The following is a 17,301-nucleotide window of genomic DNA, read 5'->3' as shown; positions in this document are numbered from 1 at the left end:
GGCCGTGCCGTTTGGCTGGCGGGAGAGTGGGGTGTTTTAAGTTTCGGCCCGGGTCCGGGGCGGAATCCCTTAAACGCGCACAACGATTGGAGGAAAGCGGAGTCCGTCACGTGACGCCCACCGGGTGCGACTCCGGTCACGTGGATACGGCGCGGATCACGTGGGACAAGGTTTGTGCTTGGAGGACGGCCGGGCTCGGGCGTCTCCTAGTGGCAGCAGGAGGCGTCGCCGGGAGGAACTGCGCGTGCTTGGCGCCGGGGGCGGGTCTGAGGGGAGTGGGAGGCTGGAGAAGTGGGCCGGACTGCTAACGGACCTTGTGCCTGGCGGTTTGTGGACTTCCTTTCTTGGGTTGGGGGTTCAGATGTTTCGGCTTGTTTTGTATATTAGGTTTCTAATTTTAAAAAATAATATTCGTGCATGCATTCAACAGCTATTTACTGATCCTCTAGCATGTGCCAAGCATTATTCTAGGAGCCTATAATACGTTAGTGAATATGGTAAAGAAGCCTGACCTCTTGGGGGTTGGGAGGAAAAAGGTATAGATCACAAGTGTATTTAAAATTAAATTATTTAGTATATGAAAAAGTGATACGTGTTATGAGAACCCCCCCCCCCCAAAAAAAAAGTGCAAGCCAAAAGAGCCATCTCTTTTGGGCGAGGTTGCAGTTTTAAACAGAGTACTCAGGGCAAGCCTGGCTGTAAGTGTATTATTTGAGCAAAGCTTTAGAGGGGTGAAGGGATGAGCCAAACAGTTATGTGGGAGGAAACTGTCTCCCCAAAACAGACCAAGATAAAGAGGAGAAAAGGATGATTTCAGATCATCACGAGAGAATGTCTATAGTGAACATTTTGGTTGATTGTCTTGTAGACCAGGGGTGGGCAAACTGGCCTGTGGGCCAAATCCAACCCTCTGCTGGTTTTCCTACAGCAAATGGGATGGTTTTTATATTTGTTCATGGCTGGGAAAACATCAAAAGAAGAATACTTTCTGACACATGAAAATTATGAGGCTCAAAATACTCACCATTTACATTTTATCTATGAGGACTTTCACATTAAGACTGAATAATTGTGCCTGGGATATGGTCCACAAAACCTAACGTATTTACTATCTGGCTCCTTACAGAAAATGTTTGCCATCCTCTGCTTTACTGACTATTGTGTTGCCTGTTCAATACAAAAGTAGGTTCTTGATTGTGTATATTGTGCTGTTCCCAACTCATTTGCTTAGCAACATAAATTGAACCCTTGTCACTAAGTATTCACTAGCAGTTCTTTAATGGCTACATTGTGTTTTGTTGTTTAGATTCATCTTCGCTGCCATAACCAATTTCCTGTTGTTGAGTATTCCAACTTATTTCCGATTTTCCCCTATTACAAACAGCGTCCTACCTTATACGTACAACTTCCCAGTTATTCATCCCAGCATGATTTGCATTGAAGATATAAGTGGGGGAATGATTTTATCTGCATTTTGGAAGGATCACCCTGGTGGCACTGTCTCTGGATTGAAGGAGGTAAAACCAGAACAGGACAATTGGAAGACTGTCAAAATTGGCCATTCACTGATCACAGTCAATAAATCAATAAATGTTTATCCAGGGCCTGCTGTGTATTACAGTTAGCATTGGTTCAGTCCCTGCTGCCTTGTCAGAGTCACCAGTGACCCCACGTTAATCCCATGGCTGCTTCTTGATCCTCTTGGCAGTGGCATTTGGCATGGTTGGTCTTTGTCTCGTCCTTGGAACACTCTTGTCCTTGTTTCCAGGATACCAGACCCTCCTGGTTCCCATCCAATTTCCATGGCTTCTCCTTATCTCCTTTGCTGTTCTGCTTCCTGTCCATCACCACTAAATATTCACGGGCCCCAGGTTCAGCCTCGACTTCATGTCTGTTTCCACACTCTCCATTCATGATCCCCTGTCGGCTTGTGGCTTTAAACAGCATTCACATGCCAAGGTTTCTCAAATTCATATCTTCAGCTTAGACCTCCCCCCCCAATTCTGTCCTCATTGCCCATTTAGCATCTCTGCCCAGTTGCCTAGAGATCATGTCCAAAACCAAACTCCTGGTCTTCCTTCCCAACTGTCTCCTCCCGCTGTTTTTCTTGTCCCTGTCGGTGATGATCTATCCATCCAGTTTCGCAGGCGAAGAACCTGAAGTCATCCGACTTTACCTCTCTCACACTCCGTCAGTCAGCAGACACTCTCGGCTCTGTCACTTCTCTCTGCCTTCACCACTGCCACTCTGGTGCAAGCTACCACCGTCTCCTCCCACAACTATTGCAGTGGCCTCAGCCATAGGAACACGAGGGATCATTCAAAAATATTAATTCACGCCTGGGTGGCTCAGTCAGTTAAGCATCTGACTCGGGTCATGATCTCAGGGTCCTGGGATTGAGCCCTCGTCAGGCAGTCTGCTTCTCCCTCTCCCTCTGCCTCTCCTCCCACTCGTCCATGCGCACACGTGCTCTCTCTCTAATAAATTATTTAAAATATACATAAATATGTGTATATGTATATATATGTATATACATGTATATATGTGTGTGTGTGTGTGTGTGTATAATTCACACCGTGTCACCCTGATGATCAAAATCCACCAGTGGTTTGTCATTTACTCAGAGTAAAACTCAAAATCCCTGTATAAATCCAGCCCCATTACCACTCTGCTTCTCCTGCTGTCCCCTCACAATGTACTAGTCCCACTGGCCTCCTCATGTTTCCAGGACATAGTAGGAAGTTCCTCTCTCTGGTCCTTTGCTGTTTCCTACCTGCAACATTTTCTCCCCATTTATCCACCCGGCTCAGTCTCTCAACTCATGCATGCCTTTGCTCAAATGTCACCTTCTCAGTGAGGCCACCTCCGACCTCCCCAGTTAAGCCTGCCCATCCCCCACCCACCTCATCCCCCTCCTCCTTTGCTTCGTTGTCCTACGTAGCCTTGATTACCAGCTGTCGAATCGTGTTTTTCTTATTCACTTGTTAACTGTCTTTCCCTCACTAGAGTGTAAGACTGTCCAGTGCTGTTTTCCCAGCTTCTAGAATAGGGCCTGACTCATAGTCGGCGTTCAGTTAAAAACTGTCAAATGGATTAAGCACATGGTCTCCCCAGGGAGCCAGAGGTGTGAACTGACATTTACTGCTGAGAGCGATTGGTCTTGTAAGGTGGGAAGGAGAGCTAGGGCTCCGAGGAGACAGATCCAGGGAGGGTCCCGGAGCATCTAATACATGACGTACAGTTTAGAGGCTGAGTGCGTGCTGGCCAGAGAAAGGACTTGGGGATATTCCCGGAAGTGAGGACAGCAACAACAAAGAGAGTAAAAAAGGAGAAAAGAAGCAGCTGGTGATCAGGGCATCAGGCATTCAACAACATTAATTGAGCACCAACAGAGTGCCACACCGTGCAGGAGCAACTTGAGGGAAAACAGAGGAGGCCCCTATTCGAGGGGGATGGACACGAGCAGTTCACATAATAAAACAAAAATAATCGCCGTGGTCGAGGGGGATGGACACGAGCAGTTCGCATAATAAAACAAAAATAATCGCCGTGGAGGGGTAAGTGGTAAGTGTCGATGATAAAACAGTGTGATCTGGCCGAGAGTGAGGCCTAGTCAGTCTCTAAGAGCTGTCAGTCAGGATTTCTACCACCCAGAAGGGGTCGAGGGAATGTCTTGGTCGACATGGCCCAAAGGCATGCAAAGGCATTATCAGGGTCATCAGCAATGAAGCGTCTGTCTTTCCACTCCAGCCTCCTCATGGTTACCTTCCTCCTACATTAAGGTGGGCTTCTCTCCTGGTCGCAGGACAGCTGCCCTGAGCTCTGGGGGCTACATGTGTCCGAGGCCAGGTCCAAGGAAAATAATGTCTCACCCAGCTACAAAAGGAAAGTCGTGCGTTTCCCTCTGAATGAACCATCTTAGGGCATGTGTCTCTGGCCGGGGGGATGGAATTCCACTGGTTTAAACAAGCCAGGGTCGTCCATCCAAGCCGCACAGCAGCTGCAGCTGGGAGAGGATGGAATGGCTGTAGAGGCCGCCAGGACGGCCCTGTAGGGCTGACATGTGACCTGAGACCTGAATGAAGAGACAGTGGATAAAGTGGATATATCCATACCCATAAGAGTGGATAAAGAAGTCGGGTACAAACGCGCAATGGAGTATGACTCAGCCAGAGAAAGAATGAAATCTGGCCATTTGCCACAACGTGGATGGAGCTAGGGGGTGTGGTGCTAAGTGGAATCAGTCACACAGAGACAAATACTGTACGGTTTCACTCAGATGTGGAACTTAAGAAACAAATGAACAAAGAGAAAAAGAGACTGACAAAAACTCTTAAATACAGAGAACAAACTGGTGGTTCGGGGGGGCGGGCAGGGAGGAGGGAAATAGCTGGAGGGGATGAAGAGCGCATGTACCACCACGAGCCCTGAGTCGTACAGAATCGCTGATCACTATCGTACACCTGGCACTGCTCTAACACGGTAGCGTAACTATGCTGGAATTAAAACTGTAAAAACGAGGAGGGATAGCCCGAGAAGATCTGGAGGCGGCATGTTTCAGGCAGCAGGAATGGCGGGTAAGGGGGTCAAGTTCAGTGTTCTGCAGGAAAGAGAAGCCAGTGTGACTAGGGGGGTGACGATCTAGAAGTCAGAGAGCTAGCAAGGCCCAGTCACGGAGCCTTCCACGGCACACGTGTGAGGAAGTCAGATTTTGCGCTAAGTGCAATGGGAAGCCATTGAATTTGGAACAAGAAAATAACGAATCTGATTGAAGTTTTAAAAGATAACAGGGAATGAAGGTTGTTGGGGACACGACACACCAAGGAGCAGCCTGAGTATGGCTGCTTCTTACTGCCATGGAGGCAGGGACTGAAGGGACCTGCAGACTGAGGTGGGCCAAAGGGGTGACAGAGAAGGCCCTGCCCGGCAGGGACCAGAAGACAGGGGCCTTGATCCTGTTGGGGGCTTGTGGTTCTCCACCCAGGCCCCAAATCTCTGGGAGTCTCAGATCCTGCAGGAGGATCCTTATCCCAAGAACTCGTCTCTTCAGAGGAAATGAATGTGGACTTGCGTTTTCCAAAAGTGTGCACTCGGTTACGCCTCATAAGATCCCGATCCATTGAAATGCTCACTGAACTCAACGTGGGGGTAAAAGCTCCTTGGCACAGAGTCCTAGGCGGAAGGTTCAGGTCTGAGAATCACCGTAGACAGCAGCAAGGCCAAGAAAATGCCCACTGGACTGACTGAGTCACCCAGGCAGCCCTCATTTCCTTTAAAAAAAAATTTATTTAGGGACGCCTGGGTGGCTCAGTCAGTTAAGCGTCTGCCTTGGGCTCAGGTCATAATCCCGGGGTCCTGGGATCGAGTCCTGCATCGGGCTCCCTGCTCAGCGGGAAGCCTGCTTCTTCCTCTGCCTGCTGCTCCCCGTACTTGTGCTCTCTCATGCTCTCTCTCTCTGACAAATAAGATCTTTTAAAATTTTTTATTTATTCATTTTAGAGAGAGAGATTGCACGACCAAGAGGGGCAGAGGGAGAGGGAATCTCAAGCAGACTCCACCGAGCGTGGAGCCCAACACGGGGCTCGATCCCATGACCCTGAAATCACAACCTGAGCCCAAACCAATGTTGGATGTTTAACCGACTGCGCCACCCAGGGGCCCTTCATTTCCATTCTTTTAACCTTTTCTCTCATCAAATGTCTGAATCAGATGGAGATTATTTTTAGTTGTCATTGACATGTACAGTCTTGTGATGTATTGGTTCATAATGAAAAATCTTTCCATTATTATCTTTTTACAGAACGTCTGAAACTTTTAGTACAAGTCTATTACAGGAAAATGATTCAATGTTTTTGTCCAGTCATTTTTTTTTTAAGATTTTATTTATTTATTAGACAGAGATAGAGACAGCCAGCGAGAGAGGGAACACAAGCAGGGGGAGTGGGAGAGGAAGAAGCAGGCTCCCAGCGGAAGAGCCTGATGTGGGGCTCGATCCCATAACGCCGGGATCACGCCCTGAGCCGAAGGCAGATGCTTAACCGCTGTGCCACCCAGGCGCCCCCAGTCATTTTTATTTAAAAATATATAAAATAGTGTGAAAGATACAGAATGACTTGTGTGTTTGCAAGATCATACGTGGGGAGTGGGGAGTACGTAGGTGAGAGAAAGGTGGGGTGGGGAGAGAGAGAGGCCCCTCAGAGGCTGGAAATAGACAAGAGCTGATGCCTGTCACAGGAGGTCCAGGACACTTCCTTCCCACCTGGAGCCCTTCCTCTGACCTTGCACTGCTCTTCCTATTTGCCCCCTCGGTAGTGTGATAATGCTTTCTCAGCTCAGATGACTCTTCCTCTGGACCTCACAGCCCAAGTTGCTTGTCATCTGGTGACTTGTGTGTTTCCCTCCCCACTTTCCTAAGTCAGGCTCTTTTTTTCTGTGTCATCAGTCCCTATTTCCCCAGTGCCTGCACAAAGGAGTCTTAATGAACATTCGCTGGAGAAATGAGTCTGACCCAATTACCCACGCATGGGGTTAGGTGCTATACCCATTTGACAAGTAAACCATGAAGGCTCAGACCTTGGGGACTTAACCAAGTCATAGAACCAAGGATTAGCAGAGACATCATTTGAACCCGGGAGCGCAGACCCCACCTCAGCAGAGAGACTCGGGGAGTGGTCTGAGTGGCTACAGCAGTGACTGCTGGGCAGGAATCCTTTAAGGACTGTGTCATCTTAAAGTTTATGTGAGATTTTCTTACTCGAACTTAACAAGAGTGGACTTCCGTTGTTATTAGGTAACATTTATCTGGTGCTTGCTGCATTTTTCCTAATAAACATACTTTCACGTATCAGGTGGTCCTCTGAGCCATGAGGATGACTTGGGCTCTGCCTAGAACCATCCTGAAGATGGAGGGTTCAGGAAGGCTTTTCAAAAGTTTTATTTTACCCCATGGGGCGCCTGGGTGGCACAGTCAGGTAAGCATCCACCTCTTGGTTTTGGCTCACGTTGTGCTCTCAGGGTCCTGGGATCAAGCCCCGCATCGGGCTCCACGCCCAGGATGGAGTCCGCTTGGGGTTCTTTCTCCCCTCTCCCTCTGCCCCTCCCCCACACTCGCTCCTCTGCGTGCTCTCTCGCTGTCTCTCAAATAAATTATTTTTTAAAGTTTTATTTCACCACAAATATACTTTTTGCTTAAAAATATTTCTAAAAAATTTTTTTTTAAATATTTCTGTTCTTGGATGACCCACAACCATTGCAAAGCCTGGTCCACCTCCAACAGTGTTACCATCCTGTGGGTTTTGTTTCTCTGGAGAACCTGATGAATACATGGCCATAACACATGTGTTTTTGTGCCTATATAGGATTGTAAATATGTGCAAATGTTTATACACAGGATGTGTTTTCATGGGGTTTCTCAGTCACTCTTAGTGCTTTGACCGAATGCACTTCCCTCGCTCAGCAGTACCTCGTGGGCACTCCCTTCAAGCCAGGTGTAACAGCCCTGCTTCACTCTTTAGTGCCTGTCATATTCCACAGGTGGAATTCAGCTCTCTGGGGCCTCGTGCTTTGTTCTTGGCTTTATGCCAACACGAACACAGCTACAAAAAATCCCGCAGAGTGTAAGGGATGGGTTTCCCTGAGTGGGGATTACTGGAGTGAAAGAATTTTCAGTTTAACTCAATATTAGCTAAATGTGTGGGTTGTGGTTTTTTTTTTTTTTAAGCAACGAAAAATGTATGAAAATTCCTGTTTGCCCATATTCCCATCGGCAACAGGTCTTAAAGGCCTTTTAAATTTCTGCCAGATTGATGAGTCAAGTGGGGGAGTAGCGTACCTTGAATTTGCATTTGCGAGCCTGTTGTCGGTTGAGCGTCTTTCCCCGTGTTTGTTGGCCACTGGAGCTTCTCTCCTGTGAGTCGCCTCTCTATATGCTTAGCCCAGCTTCTGTTACGTTGTTTGTCCCACCTTGATTGGTAGGAGCTTTGCTTTTGCAAATATCTTTTCTAAATCCGTCCTTTGTTCCTTTGCTTTGTGGCTGGTATCTTTGGCATGTGTGCATTTATTTTTTTTTTTAAGATTTTATTTATTTATTCGACAGAGATAGAGACAGCCAGTGAGAGAGGGAACACAGCAGGGGGAGTGGGAGAGGAAGAAGCAGGCTCATAGCGGAGGAGCCTGATGTGGGGCTCAATCCCATAACGCCGGGATCACGCCCTGAGCCGAAGGCAGATGCTTAACCGCTGTGCCACCCAGGCGCCCCGGCATGTGTGCATTTAAGGGTTTTTTTTTTTTTAATTAAGCAAAGATGGCAATCCTTCCCATGATGACTTCTGGGTTTGCAGCCTTGGTTAAGATGGTCTTCTCATTTTTCAAGTTTCTTATGAGATTTTTACTATGTTATTTTTAACATTTAAGTGTTTGATCCTTCTGGACTTCATTGTGGTCCAGATTAGCAGTGAGCTGTGTATCGGCACCTCTCATTACATAATTCAGCTCTTCCCTGCTCAATCAAAATACCCTGTGTGTCATATATTAATCCTAAAATGGATAGGGACCCAGTTCTACGTCCCTGACTTGGCTGCATAAATTTGTCTACTTCTTTGCAAATACTATATTGATTTGATCATAGTGTCCTCATAATGCCTCCTTTCTGGGAAGGCAAGGCCCCCTGACCGTTCTTTTTTATATATTTTGACTATTCCCAGGCTTAGTATTCTTCAAAATCATTTAAACCATTTAAAAGAGAAAACTTGTTAGAAATCTAATTTAAATTGTATGAAATGTATCTATTAGTTTGGGGATCCATGACCATTTTGTGCGATTTTGTCTAGCCATCCCCAAACCTGAGATACCTATTTGTTCCATTTATTTATTTATGTAGTGAATATTCGAGTGCATGAGCTGGGGGCGGGGGGCGTGGAGCAAAGGGAGGAGGAGAGAGAGAATCTTAAGCAGGCTCCATGCCCAGCGCAGAGCCCAACATGGGACTTGATCTCACACCCCTGAGATCATGACCTGAGCCGAAATCAAGAGTCAGATGCTCAACCAGCTGAGCCCCCCCAGGTCCTCCTGTTCCATTTTTAAAGCATCTTTCAATGTGATATTATAGTTCTACTGTTCATATTGGTATATGCTTTCATATACCAATCTAAATTAAAATTATACCAATCTAAAATTAAATTATACCAATCTAAATTAAAATTTTAGATTTATCTTTGATCCAATTTGGATTAGTTTTTGTATATGATGTAAGTCGAGGGTCCAGCTTCATTCTTTTGCATGTGGATATTCAGTTTCCCCAACACTATCTGTTGAAAAAACTGTCCTTCCCCCCCCCTTTTTTTAAGATTTTATTTATTTATTTGACAGAGAGAGACAGCCAGCGAGAGAGGGAACACAAGCAGGGGGAGTGGGAGAGGAAGAAGCAGGCTCCTAGCGGAGAAGCCTGATATGGGGCTCGATCCCACAACACCGAGATCACGCCCTGAGCCGAAGGCAGACACTTAACGACTGCGCCACCCAGGCGCCGCATGTCCTTTCCCCTTTGAATGGTCTTGGCACTCTTGTTGAAAATCCGTTGTCCATAAGATCATGACCTGAGCTGAAACCAAGAGTTGGACACTTAACCAACTGAGCCACTCAGGACCCCCTCTGGGGTCTCAATTCTATTCCAATCAGCCCGTATGTCTGTTTTTATGCCAGTATTACAATATTTTTGGCTGGTTTGGTTTTTTTTTAAACCTAACCTGGTAATTTACCTTTTTTTGCAAGCATTTCAGTCCCCCGTGTTTAGTGCAATGAAAGATATATTTGGATTATATCCTGTCAATATTACTTTATGGTTAGAATTTATTTTACATTGTTGGGGCGCCTGGGTAGCGCAGTCGTTAAGCATCTGCCTTCGGCTCAGGGCATGATCCCCGCGTTCCGGGATCGAGTCCCACATCGGGCTCCTCGGCTAGGAGCCTGCTTCTTCCTCTCCCACTCCCCCTGCTTGTGTTCCCTCTCTCGCTGGCTGTCTCTCTGTCACATAAATAAATAAAAATTCTTAAAAAAAAAAAGAATTTATTTTACATTGTTATTTCTTCTTTACTTTTATTTTTTATTTAAAATAAATCTTATCTATCTTTTTTAAAAAATATTTTATTTTTTGAGAAAGAGAGAGCATGAGTGAGGTTAGGGGCAGAGGGAAAGGGAGAAGCAGACCTTCAGCTGAGCAGGGAGCCCAATTGGGGCTCAAACCCAGGACCCTGAGATCATGACCTGAGTCAAAGGCAGATGCTCAACTGACTGAGCCACCCAGGCGCCCCAGATCTTATCTTCCTTAAAAATGTTTTAACATACTATTGAGTAAAAGTGATGTTGCAGAAAGAATCCCTGCTCTGCCACTTACTAGCTACCCGATTGAATAAGTAATTTAACTTCTCTGAGCCTCAATTTCCTAATCTATAATGTGTGAATAATTACACCTCTTTCAATCGGTAGTTGTGACAGATAAATAACTATCGAATGTAGAGGTCTCAGTAGAGTAAGTACACAATGATAGTAGCTAAAATAAATTGGGTTCAATCAAGGACTGCATGTTTAGCTTGTGACGTCATGGGGCCTTAGCACTGCCGAGGTCTTGTGAGGTTTGAGAACCTTTTCCTTTGTCTCTTTTTTGGGGGGAGTGGGAGAGCAGATGCTTTGTTGAGGGTGTGCATGGGTGTAGGGACAAAAGGAGGTTCAGGTTTGGAGTAGTTGACAGTGAGAACTGGAGAGGGAGCTGCCCGAGGGATGGGCTGAGATCAGGATGCAAAGTGACATCATTGTGACAGTGAGGGGGCTTCTGGTGTCCTCGGAAGATGGATCAGAGGACGTAGGAACTTTGCTGGGCAGAGCGTGGAAGACCTGGCCGGAAGAGGATGTGCAAGAGAATCTGGGAGAGTTGCTGGTTGAGAGTGCTTTAGAAATCAAAAAAGAAGCCTGTAGAGTAGGCTGACAGACGGGGACACAGGAGGAAGAGATGGGCTTTGTCTGTGACATTAAAGAGCGTCCATCCATCGATTCATCAGTCCTATCCATGCAGTAGTCGCAACACTGTTGAGAAAGCAGAGAACCTTTATTTTCTCCACAATCCGGCCTAATCGCTGTTTTGAGATCTGTCATGTCCGGAGGGTGGGGAAGCTAATCTCAGTAGTTTTTGTGATGTGGATTTGAATCTAAGGTAGAGGTGGACAGGAAAGGGGCTTACCCGGAGCCGCGGTGTTAGTCATTTGACCTGGTAATTGAGTGCTATAGCTGTCTTTGGAACAAGAAATATTGCCAGGGATAGAGAGAGATTTTATAGTTGTAAAGGGGTTATATCATCAAGAAAGCATGGAAGTCCTAACTGTATGCATTCAATAAGAGTTTCTAAACGCATGAAGCAAAGACTGACAGAACCAAAAGGAGAAACAGAAAAATCCACGATTAGAGACTTCAGCACTCATCTCATAGGAATTGATAAAAACAGGTACAGAAAAGAACAGTAAGTATACAGAAGACCTGAATAACACTGTTGACCACCCTGACCTAACTGATATTTGTGCGCCAAAGATAGTGTCTGTTCCCACGAGTCAGAATGAAAGACTTCATAATACATGGGGCTTTGGGTCCTAGATGGGTCTCGCCTCAGTAGTGAGGAATAATTAGCCCCAAACTAACTGCTGCTCTGGTCTCACCTAATAGATCTATGGTATAATCAAAAATATAGTCTTTGTCCTGGTTCCTGGCACAGAGCTCATAAAACCCTTGGGATTTAGTGAATGATAGGAATGTCTTTTGTTATTCATAATGAGCCCCTTAAAGTGATACTCAGATTTGTGCTAATGAGGTGACTATTGGTGGGCCCCTTGGGAGCTAGTAACCAGAGGAGCCAGCCATGTGATTAGAGGGTTAGAACTGTTAGCCCCACGCCCAACCCTGAAAGAAGGGAGAGGGACTGGAGGTTGTTAATTACCAATGGCCAATGATTTAATCAATCATGCCCACATAATGAGATCTCCATAAAAACTCCTAAACAACAGGATGCAGAGTTCTTCCAGAGTGGTGAACACCAGTGCTAGGAAGGTGGTGTGTCCAGAGAGTGCATGGAAGCTCTGTAACCCCCATACCTTCCCCTATGCCTCTCTTCTATTTGGCTGTTCCTGAGTTACGTCCTTTGTAATACACCAGTAGTTCTAAGCAAAGCACTTTCCTGAGCTCTTGTGAGTTCTACTAAATTATTGAACCTGAGGGAGGGGGGCCATGGGAACCCCCCAAATTTGTAGAAGGCCAGGCAGAAACGTGGGTAGCTTGGGCATCCCATCCGCAACTGGTATCTGAAGTAGGGACAGTCTTGTGAGACCAAGCCCTTAACCTGTGAGGTCTGTGCTAACTACAAATAGTGTCAGAACTGAAATGATTAGTTGGACATTTAGTTGGTGTCAGAGAATTGGTTAGTGTGAGGAAAAAAAAAAAACTCTCAAAATCTTAAAAGCAAGACTCAAAATGATCCAACCATTTCAAAGTAATTTAACTATGTCCCAAAACACAAGTCAAAAATATTTATAGGGGGGCGCCTGGGTAGCGCAGCCATTAAGCGTCTGCCTTCGGCTCAGGGCGTGATCCCAGCGTTCCGGGATCGAGTCCCACATCGGGCTCCTCCGCTGGGAGCCTGCTTCTTCCTCTCCCACTCCCCCTGCTTGTGTTCCCTCTCTCGCTGGCTGTCTCTCTGTCACATAAATAAATAAAAATCTTTAAAAAAAAAATATTTATAGGGATACAAAAATACAAAAAAGTAAAATTCATAATGCCTGGCATCCAACAAAAGATTACAAACATCCAAAAATGTGGGAAAATATGACCCACAGGGAAAAGAAAAAAATCTGTCAATTAAAACTGACCCAGAATGAACAGATGTTAGAATTGGCAGATAAGGACACTTAAAAATATAACTATTCTGTATATTTAAAAAGCTAAGAAGAGACATGTAAGATACAAAAATTCCCGTATCACATTTCCTGGGATGAGAACTACAACGTCTGAGATGAAAAATATGCTGAATGGGATTAATGACTTAAACACTGCAGAAGAAAAGATTAACGAACTTGAAGATATGTCAAAGAAACTATCCAAAATGAAACAGAAAAAGAATACAAAAACTGAAGAGTGCATCAGTGAGCTGTGAGACAACCTCGAGTGGCCAGACATGTGTGATTGGAGTCCCTGAATGAGGAGAGCAGGACAAAAAAATATTTGGAGAAATAATAGCAAAACATTTTCTAAATTAATGAGAACTGTAAACTCACAGATCTGAGAAGTTCAGTTTACCTCAAACATGAGAAACGGGGGGGGGGACCCCAAATCAAGCCACATCATAATCAAATTGTTCAAAACCAGTGATTAAAAGAAAAGCTTGGAAGCAGTCAGGAAAAAAAGTAGATTCATTACATATGGAGAAATAAGGATGGCTGCAGATTTCTCGCTGGTAACAATGCAAGCAAGAAGACAATGAAGCGATTTCTTTAGTGTTGAAACAGAAACGCTGTCAGCATAGAATTCCGTACCCAGCAAAAGATGTTCAAAGATGTTGACAAAGACTTTTTAAGACATAAAATTCACACCATAAGAAATGTTGGGGGGAAAAATGTGAAGTCCTTCCGGTGGAAGGAAAATGGCATCAGATGAAAGTGGGTCTACAAAAAGCAATGAAGTACAACAGAAATGGTAACTATGGGGATAAATATAGAAGATTTATTACTATTTAAATCTTTTTAAAAGATAAAAAAGGGGGGCACCTGGGTGGCTCAGTCCGTTAAGCATCTGCCTTTGGCTCAGGTCATGATCCCAGGGTCCTAGGATCAAGTCCTTCATCGGGCTCCCTGCGCAGTGGGGAGCCTGCTTCTCCATCGGCCTGCTGCTCCCCCTGCTTGTGTTCTCTCTCTCTCTTTCTCTCTCTCTCTCTGACAAATAAATAAATAAATAAAATCTTTTTTTAAAAAAAGACAAAAAATGATATCAAGTAAATATTTTGAACATTTTATATATGTTAATATATTCAGTGATCTATGTGAAATGGACAAATTCTTTAAAAGACACAAATTACCAAAACTGATTCAAGAAGGAAAAAAATATACAGAATAGTCCTATGTCTATTAAAGAAATTGAATTAATAAATTAAAACCTTCCCACAAAGGGAATGTCAGGTCCAGTTGGTGAATTCTATCAAAGTTGAGAAAGAAATAACACCAATCCTACACAAATTCTTTCAGAAACATAAGAGGAGACACTTCCCAGCTCGTTTTATAAGGCCAGCATTACCCTGACACCAAAACCATAGCTATCACAAGGAGAGAATACATGGACCAGTATCTGACATGAACATAGATACAAAATTTATTGATACAATACTATCAAATAATCCCTTTTGTTCATTATACTTATCTCTACTTGATATATTGCCTCTGAACTTGATATATTACCTGTATCTTTCAAGTAGAATGTAAGTTCCTGGAGGGCAAGGGCTATGTTTTGTTCATGGCTACTCTCTTCACGCCACCATCCCAGCATTTAGAACAGTGCTTGACCTATTGAGAGATGGACTCCCAGGGGATTTCGGGAGACACATTGTTGCCCTTGTGGCCCAAATACAAACTTAGATAATGGGGCACATTTAAAAAAGATTAAAGTGAGGAGCCCAGTTCTGGCCCATGCTTATACTATTCCATTTTTAAACATAACTAAATATATGCCATCAATTTATTAATAAAGGTTTCCTTTTTTTATTTTGGTAAAATATACATAGCATGGTATTTATTGTAGCCATTTGTAAGTGTACAATTGAGTGGCATTAAATGCATTCACAATGTTGTGAATCACTACTATCCATCTTGTTCATCATCCCCAACATAATCTCTTACCACAAACAATAATTCCCCATTTCCCTTTCCCACTCCTGGTAACCTGTATTCTATTCTGCTTTCTGTCTCTAAGAATTTCCCTATTCTAGGTACTTCATATAAGTGAAATCATACAATATTTGTCCTTTTGTGTCTGGCTTACATCATTTAGCATAATGTCTTCAAAATTCATCCATGCCATAGCGTGTGTCAGAACTTCCTTTTTATGGTTGAATAAAATTCCATTGTATGTATAAACCACATTTTGTTTACCCATGCATCTTGTTGAGGAATATTTCAGGTGTTCCTGCCTTTTGGCTGCTGTGAATAATGCTGTTATAAACAGTGGCATATATCTATCTGTCTGGGTCCCTTCTTTCAATTTTTTTGGATATATACCTAGGAGTGGAATTGCTGGATCATATGCTAGTTCTGTGTTTAACTTTCTGAGGATTCACTGAACTGTTTTCCATAGTGCCAGTACCATTTTACATCCCCACCGGCGAAGCGGAAAAGTTCCCATTTCTTCACATCCTCACCAACGCTAATTTTTTAATAAGGATTTAAGTTGAATAATTATTCAGATTACACTAAGTTTGGTTCCTCCGTGGCTACGGTTCATAATTACATATTCTAGAAATTTGATTAAAATGTATACTGTTGGGGCGCCCGGGTGGCTCAGTTGGTTAAGCGTCTGCCTTCGACTCAGGTCATGATTCCAGGGTCCTGGGATCGAGCCCCACATCGGGCTCCCTGCTCAGTGGGGAGCCTGCTTCTCCCTCTCCTTCTGCCTGCCACTCTTCCTGCTTATGCTCTCTCTCTCTCTCTCTCTGTCAAATAAATAAATAAATATCTTTAGAAAAATAAAATGTATACTGTTTCTAAGCAGCCTTTTCATTTTGAGAATGAGATTCAATTTTACAGATTCAAAAAAAGAATCTCAATCAAAATCTCAGCAGGTTTTATGGGTAGAAATTGAGAAGCTGATTCTAAAACGAAAAATTCGAAGGACCTAGGAAAGCCAATGTAATTTTTGAAATAGAAGAATGGGATCAGAGGATTTACAACACAGTGTAATATTAGCATAAGAATAGAAACATATATCAAAACAGAGATATATGGAACAGAAGAGAGTCCAGAAATAGATCCACACGTATGCAGTCAATTGATTCGAGGCAGAGGAGTCCGGATAATTCAATGAGGAAAAGACAGGCTTTTTAACAAATGAAGCTGGACCAGCTGGACATCCGTTTGGGGTGGGGTGGGGCGGGGAGGGGGGGCTTTGATCCTTATTTCTTAACCTATACAAAAACCAATTCAAAATAGATCATATAGGGACACCTGGGTGGCTCAGTCGGTTGGGCATCTGCCTTCGGCTCAGGTCATGATCTCGGGGTCCTGGGATGGAGTCCCGCGTGGGGCTCCCTGCTCAGCAGGGAGTCTGCTTCTCCCTCTCCCTCTGCCTGCTCCTCCCCCTGCTTGTGCTTTCTCTCTTTCTGACAAATAAATAAAATCTAAAAAAAAAAAAAGAATAGAGCATATACCTAAATGTGAAATTAAAAATATTAAAGTATAAACTATAACTATAAAATTTCTAGAAGACAATGCAGGAGAAATTTTTGTGACCTTAGGGGTCTTTGATAGGACGAACCATAAAAGAAAAAAAAATTGATAAAATAAATAAAAATCCACTCTTAGAAAGACATCATTGCAAATGAAAAGGCAAACCACAAACCGCAGCCTGGGAGAAACGATTTGCCCCACTTGTATGCAAATTCAAGACTTGAATCCAGACATAATAAAGAACCCTAAACACTCAAAATCAGTAAGGAGCAAAAAATTGAATGAAAACTTTACAATAGAGGACATATGAAGCCAGATACAAAAGAGCACTCATCATATTGTAGGATTCCACTCTATGAAATTTTGGGAAAGACGAATTAATAGTATCAGAAAGCAGATCACTTAATGCCTGGGGGACGGGATGGGTGCGGAGATTGGGAAGAGGCACAATGGAGCCTTGTGGGAAAATGGAAGTGTTCTGTATCTTGATTGTGGTGATGGATACAGAGAGGTCTGTTTGTCAGAATGTACAGAACTACACACTCAAAATATATGCATTTATTGTATGCAAATATATCTTAATAAAATTGACTTTTTTTAGTGAAAAATACCTGCCCTGCCACTTTTATATTGTGACCTTGAGTGGGTGTCTTCACCTCTCTCTGCCTCCGTTTGCTCCTCTGTAAATGAGCGTAATAGTATCTCACAAGGTTGTTTTGAGATGTAAATGAGCTCCGTTCACATGAAGTGTCACGTTGTGAGCACTCCACAAAGGCTGCGTAGTATCATCGTTGGGAGAGGGCATCCAGCCCCTGCCAGCACCTATGGGAAGTCCACGTGG

At 44.1% G+C, this 17,301-nt stretch overlaps 1 protein-coding gene across 1 annotated transcript in view; it reads left to right on the top strand.

Moving 5' to 3' along the window:
• Positions 1-30: 30 nt before the first annotated feature.
• The window catches only part of RELA (RELA proto-oncogene, NF-kB subunit), a 38,889-nt gene continuing 21,618 nt past the window's right edge, over positions 31-17,301 (top strand). The window contains exon 1 of the mRNA XM_087855034.1: positions 31-170. The gene's annotated coding sequence lies outside the window, so the exon portion shown is untranslated. The remainder of the gene's footprint in view (positions 171-17,301) is intronic.

The sequence above is a fragment of the Ursus americanus genome, chromosome 24 (assembly GCF_024610735.1).
Source record: "Ursus americanus isolate L20-20 chromosome 24, mUrsAme1.1.p, whole genome shotgun sequence".
NCBI classification, from domain to species: domain Eukaryota; kingdom Metazoa; phylum Chordata; class Mammalia; order Carnivora; family Ursidae; genus Ursus; species Ursus americanus.
Note: the sequence above shows the minus strand (reverse complement) of the source record. Positions and strands in the feature narration are given on the sequence as shown.